The sequence below is a fragment of the Chlorocebus sabaeus genome, chromosome 5 (genome assembly GCF_047675955.1).
Source record: "Chlorocebus sabaeus isolate Y175 chromosome 5, mChlSab1.0.hap1, whole genome shotgun sequence".
NCBI classification, from domain to species: Eukaryota; Metazoa; Chordata; class Mammalia; order Primates; family Cercopithecidae; genus Chlorocebus; species Chlorocebus sabaeus.
This window is the reverse complement of record NC_132908.1, coordinates 48,594,334-48,608,704: the sequence shown is the minus strand read 5'-3', so window position 1 is coordinate 48,608,704 and position 14,371 is coordinate 48,594,334. Positions and strand designations below refer to the sequence as shown.

General features: G+C 40.8%; 1 long non-coding RNA gene across 1 annotated transcript; it reads right to left on the bottom strand.

The window, feature by feature from the left end:
* Positions 1 to 3,764: 3,764 nt before the first annotated feature.
* Positions 3,765 to 14,028, bottom strand: LOC119627643 (uncharacterized). Its single transcript, XR_005243836.2, has 3 exons — positions 13,868 to 14,028; positions 4,742 to 4,850; positions 3,765 to 4,044 (listed from the first exon to the last, which is right to left on the bottom strand). It is a non-coding gene; the product is annotated as an uncharacterized lncRNA (long non-coding RNA).
* Between the last annotated feature and the right edge of the window lie 343 nt (positions 14,029 to 14,371).

Sequence of the window (14,371 nt, the reverse complement as noted above, 5' to 3'; positions counted from 1 at the left end):
AGGAAAAAAAAAAAAGTTATTTAATACTTATCCATCCCTGATTTTCCCTCTTGTTTAGCCCAGAAGAAAGTAAAGAAGGCTGCTCCTAGTATTCATAAAGCTAAATGTAAGCAATTATATTTTGCCTTACAAAATATACCTAAATACATTGTAATGGATTGAATCATTAAAACATGTATAAAGTCATAGAAAAAAGACCAGAAAATAGACAAGAATCCCACTTTTGCTTTAAGTTAGGCCACTCCTAAAAGATGTTGCAGCACTGAGGACACGTTTCTGCTTTAGGCAACTCTGTAGCACCTGAGTTGGGAGGATCACTTGAAGCCAAGAGTTCAAGGCCAGCCTGGGTAACGTAGCGAGATCCTGTCTCCAAAAAAATAAAAATAAATAAACTTAAAAAATTAAAAGTTAGCCAGGCATGGTAGCGGGTGTTTTTTGGGAGGCTGAGGTGTGAGGATCACTTGAGACCAGGAGTTCATGGCTGCAGTGAGCCATGATCAAAGAACTTTAGCAATTTCTTAAAATATTAATGAAAAAAGTTAAGAAGACTTCCTGTTAAAGAAGGCAGAAGAGAAGCATCTAGACACTGTGTCATCTCTGAAATCAACCAAGAACAACAACAAAGAAAAGCAAAAGAAGAATCTGCCTCTGTGAAATTATAACTCAGATGACAGTCACCAGGTACTTGGAAGAGAAGGAGGAGGTAGGAGGAGGGATAGCACTAGAAAAATTGATCCTCTACAACTCTTGAATGGAATAAAGAGAACCCAGGCCTTGCCAGGGTAGGGCAAACACACGCAAGAATTTTTTTTATATGGAAAATGCTGGAGAGAGAGAAGCAAAAAGAATAAACAGAATAAATTACAATTAGTCTTTAGTAACATTTTTATATTTATTTTGCTCTCTTTTTTTCATTTGGCAAACAATTATGACAATAATTATTAAATATTATTTACTACAGAAACATTTTAAACAATTGCTCAATATTCTATTCTTGTATACATACAGGATTCTTTTAAATGTTTTGCATATTGCAAATAACAGTTTTCAGACATCTTTATAGCTAAATCTTATTTATATTCATGGTTATCTCCTTGGCAAAAACTTCTAGAAGTGGTATTGCTGGGCTAATAATCATGCCCGTATCTAAGCTATTATCTGTGAAAAGTTGTACCTATTTATATTGTAATCAGCAGTGTGTGAGAATTCCCGTTCTTCCACATCCTAACTATCCCTAAGTATTAAACATTTTTAAATGCTGTTTGGGTAGTATGATGGTTAATACTGAGTGTCAACTTGATTGGATTGAAGGATACAAAGTATTGATCCTGGGTGTGTCTGTGAGGGTGTTGCAAAAGAGATTAACATTTGAGCCAGTGGGCTGGGGAAGGCAGATCCACCCTTAATCTGGTGGGCACCATCTAATCAGTTGCCAGCGAATATAAAGCAGCAGAAAAGGCGAGATGAGCCTAGCTTCCCAGCCTACATTTTTCTCCCATGCTGGATGCTTCCTGCCCTCAAACATCAGATTCCAAGTTCTTTAGTTTTGGAACTCGGACTGGCTCTCCTTCCTCCTCAGCTTGCAGACAGTCTATTTCGGGACCTTGTGATCATGTAAGTTAATACTTAATAAGCTCCCCTTTACATATATATCTCCTATTTTTTCCCTCTAAGAGAATCCTAATGCAGGTAGGTAAATTATTTGTCATTGTATTATTTTTCTTTTGTAAATTATCCGCGTTAACCTTTTTCTTGTAAAATTGTTAAAACTTTTATATATTGAGCATATTGTATGTATGTGTGTGTGTGTATATATGTATATATGTGTATATTTAAATATGTTACCCAATTTGTCCTTTCTTCTTAGTCACCATTTTTGGTATGTATTGATGGGCAGACATTTTTAGTGTTTCTGTAGTAAACTTAATTCATTTATTTTATGATTATTGCCTTAGGACTGATGCCTTCCCAATTCAATATTGCATAAATATCCACCAGCATATTCTTAGAAAATAATCATTTCCTTTTTCATATGTATAAATATATTACATCTAAAATTTATTATTGGTTTTTTATACTTATAAGTATATTGCATCTATATAATTGTTTCCTTTTCATACTTATTATTAAACCTCAAATTTATTCTTTTACTTGTATGACTCAGAGACTACCATTTCTCTCCTCCCCTAAATGAATAGGCAGTTGCCACAATACCAAAATATTGAATAATATACTACATCTTCCTTTGATTTTAAATGCCACTTTTATCACACACAAACTTATTATATTTACTTGGGAATATTTCTCGGACTTCTATTCCGTTTCATTAATCCTATGCCACCAGTATCATAAGATAGTCTCACTCTGTCGCCCAGGCTAGAGTGCAATGGTGCGATCTCACTACAGCCTCTGCCTCCTGGGTTCAAACAATTCTCCTGCCTCAGCCTCCAGAGTAGCTGGGATTGCAGGCATGCACCACCATGTCTGGCTAATTTTTATATTTTTAGTAGAGTTGGGGTTTCGCCATGTTGAGCAGGCTGATCTTGAACTCCTGGCCTCAAGCGATCAGCTGGCCTCAGCCTCCCAAAGTGCTGGGATTACAGGCGTGAGCCACCATGCCTAGCTGACTTTATAAGATATTCTAAAAGTGGTAGTTACACTGGAAAGTTTCCTTTGTCCCCTTGGTAGGGCATGCGCTGAGGGTGTGACTCGCTTCTTCAGTGTCCTGCTCCTCAAACCTCCTAGGGAAACATAGACACGGGCAGACTGTGGAGCTCCGACCCAATGGCAGTGTCTAGGGATGAATGATCACAGCAGAAGCCCCCAGTGGGCGTGTGTTACAGGGTGTTCTTTTGGTTTGCTGTCTATAGGCAGCTTCTGTTAACCAGTTCAATTAGACCCCCCTTCTTTATCACAAGGACAGAGGGCTTTCTGTATCCCGGGAATGGGCTTGGAGAATGAGTGCAAGGTTTTACTGAGTAGAAGGAGCTCTCAGCAGATGGGGGAACAAGAAGGGAGATGGGTTTCTCCTGGAGTCGGGCCCTTTGGCGGCCTGCCCCAGCAAAACTCTGCGTCATTCCGCCCTGTGTTCTCCACTACCTGCTCAGCTCTTGTCTTCTTCTGCCCATGTGTTCCTCATAACTTCCAGCAGCTTTTGTGTCCGTCCTCTAGGGGTCTCGGGTTTTTATAGGCCCAGAATGGTGTCTTGGCAAATGCAACATTCGGGCTTCAAGGCAGGAGTGCCTGTCCACACCTGGGTCCCTGGGGGTGGAGCCCTAGCCAGAGACCACGCCTTTCTCTACCCAGCACTTCGCTGCCCCCCTTCCGTATCATTTAAAGGGACCACGTTCCTCCCTTACCAGCACTACCGGATCAGTAGGAGAAATTTCCCTTTTTCTTCCTCTTTTCCAAGCATTGTTGATTATGCTTATGCATCTTTTCTTCCTCCTAAACTTTAAGATTATTTTGTAAAGAGAAAAAATCATGAGAAATCAAGATTCATTTGTAGTCTAATTTGGGGAGGGTGTAGTGATTAGTGTAATTAAATTATCTTTCTATGGCTCTGGACAAAGGGGAGTACCCTTCTTCAATCATCCATGTTGGACAGATGTTTCTTTAAATTAAAAAAAAAAAACAATTCTCTCGAGTACTTTTTAATGTCAGAGAAACTGTGAATATAGAATTGTTCTAGTTTTAGATTTCTTCGTTTTTACGAGCTTTCTTATAGCAAGGCATGAGGAAGCGGCAGACACCCACTGGAAAGATTAGCGAGAGAAAATTAAATTTTATTTAGGAAAGAAAAACTTTAACAAAAAGACCTGGAAAGAGATCCCATTTTGGGCGACAGCTACCTGGACAATACTCTGTTCTTAGGATGTGGTTGTCTGGTCCTCTCCCTTTCTTCTTGCTATGCTCCAAAGAGCAAATGTTTGGCATTTAGGAGTCTTTTTCTTTTTTTTTTTCCTTTTTCTTGAAAAGACGTACATCAATGATTTTTACCATCGCTTTGAAAACTAATCTTCTAAGGCCAGAGAAGAAATACGTCTTAAAAAAAAACAAATTAAATTGTACTTTTTTTAGATTTTATTATTTAGGCTGTTATTTAAGAATGGTGAGAAAGTTTTACAGCCTTGTGGAAAAGAGATGTAGCATTTCTTCCACAAACTATCAAAAGTAGTGAATCTATTTAAATCGTAACATGATACTTTCATAATTGTGTGGATGTGTGTGGAGAGGAGAGTGGGTAAGGCCGCTTTGAATTTGTAAAAGGAGTGGAAACCTAGGCATAGATAAAGATGTATCACGTGTGATATCATTATATCCTGTGGTCAAAATCTATTATGAAAAAAATTACAAACAGTACTTATTGGAAAAATGATTGAGAATACAACCTTTAGGTTTAAAATCAATTTTCCACAGTTATTTTAGAATAGATCCAATGAAAATGCAAAATTCTTCAGCCAAGAGAGATGGTTTAGCATTAAACCAAATGCTAAAAGCTCTTACAATGCATTTTATTTATCTAGTTTAAGAAAACTCAGAAATGTCCAGAAGGTTGCATTCTTCATCCTATCATCATAATGGAAGTCTGATGCATTCTTTTTCAAATAGTTTTTTACATGATCAACAGGAAGACAGATGCTCTCTTGGTCCTCCCCTGGAATTTCCAGCCCTACTGTGGATGTTTCTGTTTGCTCTGTTTCTCTGAGTGAGGGTGAGTGTCTGACTGTGTGAAATGTACCTAAACAAAATGCCAGGCATGTTCATCAAGTGATCCTTTTTTCAGTCCAATAATGATGCCTGATACAGTGTTCACAGGATCATCTTTTGTTTTCTTAAATTGAAATGGCCTATGTAAGAGCAAGAGACAGATTATGTTTAAAACATTTTGGCAACCATAGTGATGGGTTTGCAACACAAGTAACACGCTACACCGATTAGGTTTCTCCACTAAGAGCTGGTTGTGTTAGCATATCAGATTTCCTGGAGTGGGACCAGCCACATTAGAAACAAACAATCTCTACAAGGTTTTGACATCAGATTTTCTTTGATAAATATGTGGGAGAAAAGGACCCTTCTGTAATTTTTCTCTGGTGTTTACAGGTATTGCTGGTTTTGAAAGTAGAATAGATACGCAAATAGGAAACACCATTGCTGTTTCAGATGTCCCCTGTTTACAGAAATACAGCATTCATTTGTTGTACCTGGTGGCTATTAACTGCTCTAATTGTGCTGTAGACTCGTTAACAAGTTTGTTGAAGTTGCACATTACAATTTTAAAGGAGTTAATTGAATACTAATCCAATGCGCGGCACAAAAATTATTTGAACCATTCCAAGGAAAGCCGAAAATCCCACCAGCTGCCTTGGTCCTAGTAAATCCCTACCCCTGTGAAACTGAGAAAATGAATATTCAATATTTTTTCCATTTGAGTCTCTTGACATTCTATTGATTCACTTTATTTTCCCAACAATGTTCTGACAGGTTTCCCAATGTGCATTCTGCACATTCTTTGATATTCATCTTGTGATTGCCTTTGAAAATGAGCGCCGTGGCCAACTTTGGGCTAGGGCTTAGAACTCAGGAGCTCCAAGCCCCTTGCATCCCAGAAGCCAGCATATTCATAGAATTTTACTGTACTACCACATATGGGACACAGCCAAACATCAGAAGAGGAAGTTAGTTCAAGAGTGCATAAAACCTAAAATATGTTTGTGAAGCAGGTTACTGCTCTGGGGGACTTAGTGGAGGGGGCCAAGAGAAGTGGGAAAGGTCTGAACCTAAAGATTGTGCCAGTGGGCTGGGCGAGGTGGCTCAAGCCTGTCATCCCAGCACTTTGGGAGGCCAAGGTAGGAGGATTGTTTGAACCCAGGAGTTTGAGACAAGCCTGGGCAACAAAATGAGACCCCATCTCTACCAAAAAAAAAAAAAAAAAAAAAAAAAAATACAAAAATTAGCCCGGCATCGTGGCAGGCACCTGTGGTCCCAGCTACTTGGGAAGCTGAAGTGAGAGGATCACCTGAGCCTAGGAAGGTCAAGGCTTCAGTGAGCCGTAATCACGCCACTGCACTCAAGCCTAGGTGACTGAGCAAGATCTTGTCTCAAAAAAACGAAAGAAAAAGAGAGAGAGAGAGAAAAGAAAAGATTGTGCTAGAAGAGGAAAGTGAAAGAAAAGCAAATAACTTAGAGATGAAAAAGCCAGAAGTAGAAGTAAATAGATGTGGCAGGAAGGTAGCACCCATTTCAACAATTTTTGTAAAAGGAGTAGTCCATTGATTGTCAGAGAAGTGGCCTGATTTATAGAGAAGAAAGAGAGCACAGGAACAGGTGAATCTCCTGTTGTGACAGGATCTAAAAGCCAGTTGGTCGATATCATCAGTCTAGGGGGTGCCATTAGCACACAACTAGGTGACTGCAGGCTCCTTCTTTCCATTAAAATGGTGTCCTTTGTTAGAAGAGGGACCTTACCTCTGTAAAAACTAGATGTTGACCAGGATTCTTCGGAGTAATGAATGTGGTGTGCAGATTTTTCCCAGAGAAACTCCTGATCAGCAATATGGTATTCTCCATATGCTGTATCTAAGCATTTTGTAACAGGAGCTTAAGTTCACTCAGGTTTGCGTTTCTTAGCCCCTAGGTCCAAGCAATGCATATAGTATACTCTCAATAGTATTTGTAAAAAGAGTGAATGAATGAATGAAAAGTACATAATCTATAATGTAGAAAATGTCAGTTTGGTTTATCTCTCAAACAGGATTCATTTCTTTTCAGATGACAGGTAGGTAAGTTAAGCAACTGCTTCTCTATGTATAATTGATCTTATTGACTTTAAAGATTAAGTTGCAGATAGATAGATAGATAGATAGATAGATAGATAGATAGATAGAGTGCTAGATAGATACACATTCTTTGACATATCTGTTAAACTCAAGATGTGTTTAAACGGTATCTTTGGAATTGCATCTTGAAGGTAGGATATTCTGTACATTTATCTCCTAACCATTTTAGCAGCTAAGATCTTAGGCTTCTCCACAATTTAGGTCCCTGGTTAAATTAAGGAGCCTGTTCAATCAAAAAATATCAAGCTGGCGGTTTTGACTGCTTGAGTATTGACTTCGGCAAACGGTCTGTGAGCTGAAACAAAACCTATCCGATGGCTTTCCTTTCTGCTGAATGTACTTAAAGCAATGTATGCCACGTTTAGAGTGTGATGCAATGATATTCATGCCCATTTCATTTTTATTATTTTTCTTGGAAAAAAAAAACAGTCTGTAAAGGTAATGCGATTTTGATGCAATGCAACTGAATTAAAATTAAGATTTTAATGAAAAATCTTCCTGATTTGTTTTCATGGGGTGGGGGTTGGTTCAAAAATTAAATATTTCGAAGGTATGTATTGCTTTAGTCTTTATATAAGAGCTTTTAATCTGTGTGTCACCTTCTTTGATACAGTAGACTGTCATTTAATATTTGTGAATTAATACCTCCCCTCCCCTAATACCCACTATAAGTTACAGGAGGGCAAGGCGGGTGCAGTGGCTCACACCTGTAATCCCAGCACTTTGGGAGGCTGAGGCGGGCAGATCACAAGGTCAGGAGATCAAGACCATTCTGGCTAACATGGTGAAACCCTGTCTCTACTACAAATACAAAAAATTAGACTGGCGTGGTGGCAGGCACCTGTAGTACCAGCTACTTGGGAGGCTGAGGCAGGAGAATGGCGTGAACCCAGGAGGCGATGTTTGCAGTGAGCCGAGATCACACCACTGCACTCCAGCTTGGGCAACACAGCAAGACTCCATCTCACAAAAACAAAACAAAACAAAAAAGAAACTTACAAGAGGGCAGAGATAATGTATTCTTGATTTACTCAGAACTCTTTGTATATAATAGGCGGTCAGCCAGCTAATGTTACATGTTTTAACTGCTACTGAGATTTATTCATTATTTAAATTAATAAGTTTCTGCAAACTATGACCCAAGGGCCAAATCGGGCCCTATACCTGTTCTTGTAAATAAAGTTTTATTGGAATACAGCCACATTTGTTCCTTTACATATGGTCTATGGCTGCTTCTAGCAAGCAGTGGCAGAGTTAACTCTAACTAGTTGTGACACAGACCATATGGTCCACAAAGCCTAAATTATTTTCTATCTATCATTTTCCAAAAATGTTCGCAGACCCCTAATTTGCAATGTGCTTGGCATTGTGCAGGCTTGTCGTGGATTATCCCTTTCAACTTTCACAATATGTACTACTACGTGGTATGTTCTATTGTTATCCCCATTTTATGGATGAGGAAACTGGGCCACAAAGAGGATTTGCAAGGGATTGGGAGAGTGGGAAACAGAGCCCAGTTAGGCATGACTCCAGAGTCCAGGAATCCTTGAGTCTGTGAGTGGAGATGGGTGGTGGTCTACTTCTCAAACTCATCACAAGCATCACCTCCAGTCCTCTGGTCGGGGAGGGGTAGCTGGGAACAGGGGCCAGAAGGTACTATCACCAGAAGGACAGGGAGCAGCAAGGGGCCTGTCTGCCTCTCAGGGCTGCATGCTGACACCTGCCATGCCGAAGACAGAAAGCAGAGCTGCAGGCTACAGCTATCAACCTCCCTCCCACATGGGCATCCATGGAGTTTAGTTTGGCACCAAGGTGTGAGCTCTTAGGCAACATGGGAGCCCAGCAAGGCACACTCACTCATGGTCACGCTGGCTCTATAAACACAAGAGAAGGATGCTTGCCTGGTGGCCTTGTGCTAGGACCCTCTGCATCGGGCTTGGGTGGCAGTCTCCCTTAGAGAAACCATTTGCTCCTCCAAATCTGGGTTGGAAAACTTTTACCTCCTACCAAGACTGGTGCCCCTTAGTCTACAGAGGCTCCAATGGAATGGGGGAGAATTTTCAACTTAAGTCCTTAAAAAAAGGGGACAAAGAGGCTAGCAAACAAATTGCTGTAATATGAGCAGACTTCTTTCATTTGAATTTTTTAAAAAATATCCCTCTGCTAATGACTTGGTGATTTTCACAGTACTAAATGTGCTGACTTAAAAAATCTGTGGGAGGTCAATAATTTTCCCTCTGCCTGTCACTGTGCTGATTGTGGTCCCGACGCACCTTAATTACAACACCTACAGGTGGAGTATTATACAGTGTTTACATTAATCAGAATAGATTTACTGAGGGAAATAAACCTGCTGGCTTCCTTAGAGTTGCACTCTCATCAGGCAGCTACTGGGCTGGTCAGACTGTGGGTTAGTGCCTGGGCTAGGAGCCCAGACCCCAGCCTCATAGGAATAGATAGTCTCAGAGCATCTCTATCCTAAACTGGTGTGCTGGTGCTTAGCTAATGAATCAACAGAAAGTTCTATAAATAGAAACTGCATTTCAGAATTTTGAGATCAAAGGAGGAAAGTGTGTGAGTGTGTGTGTGTGTGTAGAGAGAGAGAGAGAGAGACAGAGGGCAGAGGGAGAGAAGATAAGAGATAGAGAGAATGTGCAATTGTTAGAGAACTGACTTCATTCTCTGTGGCCACGAAGAACAAGAGAATCACACGTATCTTAGAGGCATAAATTGCCTCCCACCCCAAGTCTTATACTTACATAAAGAAGAGTAGAAGAGAAAGTCTGTTGGGAAATTAAAGAAAGACTAAAGAAGATACACACAGCTGTCCAGTTGGGATGTGGGCAGAGGAGGGGTAGGTTTTGCTGTGTGTTTGTTGTTTTTCAAATTCATTTTTCTTTTGCATTTTGAATGAGGCTTTATTTTTCTTTGGATTTGAAGAGAGGCCAACAACCTCCATTGACCCAGACGGCTAATATGGGTGAGTAGCTAAAGTCACCAGGTGTTTGATTAATTTCTGTCCTTTACTTTCCTCATACATAAAATGGGCTTAACAGTAGTACTTGTTTCACAAGGTCATCACGAAGGTTTATTGCAATAAAATGCATAAAGTGCTCACAATAGTGCTTGGCTCCTAGTAGGTAGTCAATTACAGTTACCTATGATGATGATTATTATTACTTTTTAGAGATGAGATCTTGTTTCATCACCAGGCTGCAGTGCAGGGATGCAATCATAGCTGACCACAGCCTTGAAAAGTTACCTATTACTGTCAAAAGTCATTGAGAAGATGGACTGTTAGAGTCAATGAGACTCAAGTTTCTAAACCTTTCTAAGCCTCAGTTTACTCATCCATAAAGTGGCGATAACAGTACCTATAAATGAGAATTGCATGCAAAGTACTTTGCATATAGTAAGCCTTCATAAGTACTAGTTATTATTAGCAGCAAACGTGGGAACTTTCTAATTTGTAAGAAAGGGACACAGCCCTAAGTGTTTGCCTGATCAGGTTATGAAGTCGCTACCTTCTTCTCAAGATAGTGCTCAATTCTTCAGTCATTGAATAGTCAACACCCTCCCCAGCACATTTTCCCTGAGTTTTTGGTTATGTCTAGATTTGGCCAGTAGAGTCCTGAGAGCACATCTCCAGTCTAGAAAAGGAGCCTGCAAAACTGTAGCATGTACTTGAGAGGGAAAGCCCCTGGGATGCTCCAAAGATGAAGTGGAGCCACAGGAAAATATTTCAATGAAAACAATTTGCATAGCATTTTTCAGAGCAAGGTCCTTGAATCAGTTCGATTCATGAAATAGAGTACATGAAGATTTTATATTTTCAAAAAAATTCATCCATTTGTCTTTGGGAGGCATAGTCTGTCATTACTGTGAACAGGAGCCTGGTCTCCTTGGTGGGCACCACACCCAGCAGGCACAAAAGCTTCTCCTGGCTTGAGGCCACCAGCAAAGGCAGCCTGTGTTTCTCCAGCATCTTGGCTCTGGGTTGAGTCTCATCCGTGTTGAATGGTTTCTCTGCAGGAGCAATTTTAAGGCTAAAAAAAGTCAAAAGAGGAAGGAAAAAAAAAAAAAAAGAAAGGAAAATAGGGAAACATCACTCTTCTATCTCTACCTGGCCTCATTTACTGCTCTTTTACATTCATTAGAAAAACGCAAAGTCCAAGTGGGAAAGAGGGAGTTCCCAGGCAAAACAAGATTTTGCGATCATTTGCCAGAACGGTCCTTCTTTCTGTTGCCCCTGACTGCAGCCTTCCCTCACCTGTAAAAATGAGCCTGTGAAATGCTCATGGAGATCTGTTGTTAGGCTGGGGCACTTGGGTCTAATTCTAGAAGGTTCAGATCTTCAGCCTGTTACTTCTTATTTCACTGGTCCAGAAAGAGCTGCTTAGATGATAAGACTGGCAGAAAAGAAGGGTATGGTGTAAATACAGTCCCTGTCTCACCTGGAGCCCTTTTGCCACTTGCAATTACATGGTTTCATTTCAGTGCTTGCAGCTGAAGCTGACCTTTCTTTGCATTACAGCTAGTTTCATTAACACCTTTTTCTTTCCTTCCTCTGTGTGAGGTTTTATAATTTGGTTTTGATGGCCAGATTGCTTTGGGGAGCACAGGCAGCCTGTGGCACCATCCTGGGCACAGTGGATACTTACAAAAGACTTAGATGCAATTCTTGCTGCTGAATTCCAATTGGAACTTCAAAAACAGATGAGGTTAACAGAGTACATGTCTGATTTTCAGAAACCTAGTGTTTTAGAACCAAAACAGATTCGAGGACTTAATAAGGAACTAACCCCTCCTTTTAAAAATAATGAAAGTGAGGCTCAGATGTCATAAGAGACACGAACAAGGACACTTGGTCACAGCATAGCCAAAATATAAGGTCACATTTTTGCCCTGAGGTTGGCCACAATATGGAATAACAGTTTTGCCACCAATCTTGAAGTCTCAAGATATGTAACTAATGTAAGTCTTCAAAATAATACATATTAGAGTATTTTAAGAGTAATCTTTTTATTCAGATAAGATGAAATGGCTTTAGAACTTTTTCTTTAATAGGAAGAGAAGGCTAATTGGCACACTCTTTGCTTGTATCTTACTGTGTGCTTAAGAGTGTGAAATCACTTGGTAGAACAAAGTCCTTAAAACAATCATGAACAATAGTCATAGAAAAGGAAGCTGTGGGACTCTTCAGAGAGAAAAGGGTCTCTAGGTAAAGATTCACTTTGCCAGGAAACCTCACAAATTATAAACTAGTGGCATTTCCAAATGAGTGGTATTTTACTTTATGGTTCTTTGAAGCACGTGTGAATCACTCTGAAATTATTATATGAAGAACTGATTTTATGACGTGAGCTTATGTGGTACCTTAGCTCCCAATTGGATATCCTGGGGGAAGCAAAGACAGTGTGATTAATCAAGAGAACCAAAACTAAATTTCTAGACCTTATTTCTGACCCTAGTTCTGCCTCAAACTAGCTGTGTAACTGGGCAAATTACTTTGCCTCTGTCAATTTTGGTTTCCTGGTTAAAGATTTCTACTAGAGGGTCTCTAATAGGTTGCCAGATTGCGAAGGAAAAAAAGAAAAAAAGGAAGGAAGGGAGAAGGAAGGGAAGAAACAAAAAATAAAACAAAAACAACACACAGGCATCCAGTTAAATCTGAATGTCAGATAAACAATGAATATCTTTTAGTGTAAGTATGCCCCATGTAATATCTGGGACATACTTACACTAAAATCAAACCACTATTCATTCTTTTTCTGAAATTCAAATGTAACTGGGTATTCTGTAATTTCTCTGGCAACCCTAGGCCTCCAATTCTATAATTAATGATTCTGACTGTATTTGTTTCTAAAAGTCTCTATGAAGGGGGGAGAGAGAGGGAGAGAGAGAGAGAGAGAGAGAGAGAGAAAGAGAGAGAGAGAAGCAATCCCCTGAAAGCACTCACCAGCCGATTGCTAGTCTGCAGAAGGACAGCTCATGGCATTAGATGAAAAGTCTCTTTAGGCTGAGAGGCAACCCTGGAGAAAACAACGCCCTTTCCTGATGACATAGGCCCCTCCCATGGCTGTCTTGAGAGCCAGACCTCTTTGTGGGCCTAGGGAGCTCTGTCCCCTGAACCGTCTCAGTGGCAGGCAGTGCTGTGCTGAGTGCCCTAAGAGAAAGCCTGGTGAAGAAAGATCATCTCTAGTCCCTTCCATACACAGAGACAATTGCAATTAATCCCTGTTGTGAGCCATCAGGCACTAAGGATCAGAGAATCCTCACAACAGGGGCCTAAACAAATCATCCTTAGGTGGAAACCAGGAATGAATCCAGCCTCCCCTTTCTCCCTAAGTAATGTGGACATAGACAGCATCCACCCCAACCTGTTTGTTATGGGACTGGGTAGGAGTGGAAAGAGAGAGCAAGATAGAGAGAGGAGAGGATGTGAGATGCTGGAAGTCAGTGTTGCAGGCAGTTACCAAAAGGCCGGGTAGTTAGTAGTTAGAAGTGGAATGAAAATACTGAGATTTTCCCCAAAACATTAAAAAATAATTGCAGATAACACTTTATTCTGTGTTACAGTGAGGTCCCTCCCGTAAGCATAATGACTGCTTCTTTGGTCCATTTAGTTTGGGTCTTTTGCAGTTTATCAGAGATGCCTTCCCTGGAGTCTGGGATCCCATTCAAAGCAGTGTGGGCGCATGCATAAGTGTGTTGATTGCATTTCCACAATCCTCAGATTCTGCCCTTGAGAGGGGCTGTCCCTCCACTGATTCCTGGAATGGATGGGCAAACAGAGCCCCAGTGTCTCCAAAAGCACTACTGAATCCCCCTCACCACCACCGCCACGCCGCCAGGAAATGAATTAACCTGGACACCCAGACAGCTGCCATTAACTCGACCTCCCCTCCATAAAGAAGCACGCAGAGCCGGAGAGTAAAGAGGATATGGTTAGGATACGATGTTTAACAGACAGAAAGAAAGGAGGAGAAACAACTCTTTGCTTTAGATGCAAATAAACTCAACTTCACCTTTAAAGCTGAAAACCTGTGCCCTTGGCAAGACGTTTGGGGACTGTTCCAGAGATATTAATCTTCCTCCGTTTACATGTTAAATAGATCTTTGGAAACGGTTTCTCCAGCACTGTTTTTTCTCTCCGGCACAATCTCCTTCTCTCTTTCTTTTTTTAGTACAGTCAGAACTCCCCAGCAGCGAGAAGCCCTGGGGGACGAAGGTGGAGGCACTAACCCGTATGGATTTCAGAGCCATCCCCGGCTGCGGGCTATTGGGGCGGCCAGGCCCGGTCAGCCAGCAGATGGCGCTGTGCCGCACGTTTTGGACCCTCGTGTGCCCCGCCGGCGCTGGGAAGGAGACAGACGCCTCAAAGTTTCTAGTGCCATTCCTGGACTGAAACAAATGTTTGTGGAATTAAGTAGTGATTTCCTTTAGTCTGCGCCTCTCTTACTGGCTGTGTTTTCAGGCCTAGATGTTAACATATGCCACATATTACTTTTTTTTTTTCCTGGTGAAATCGG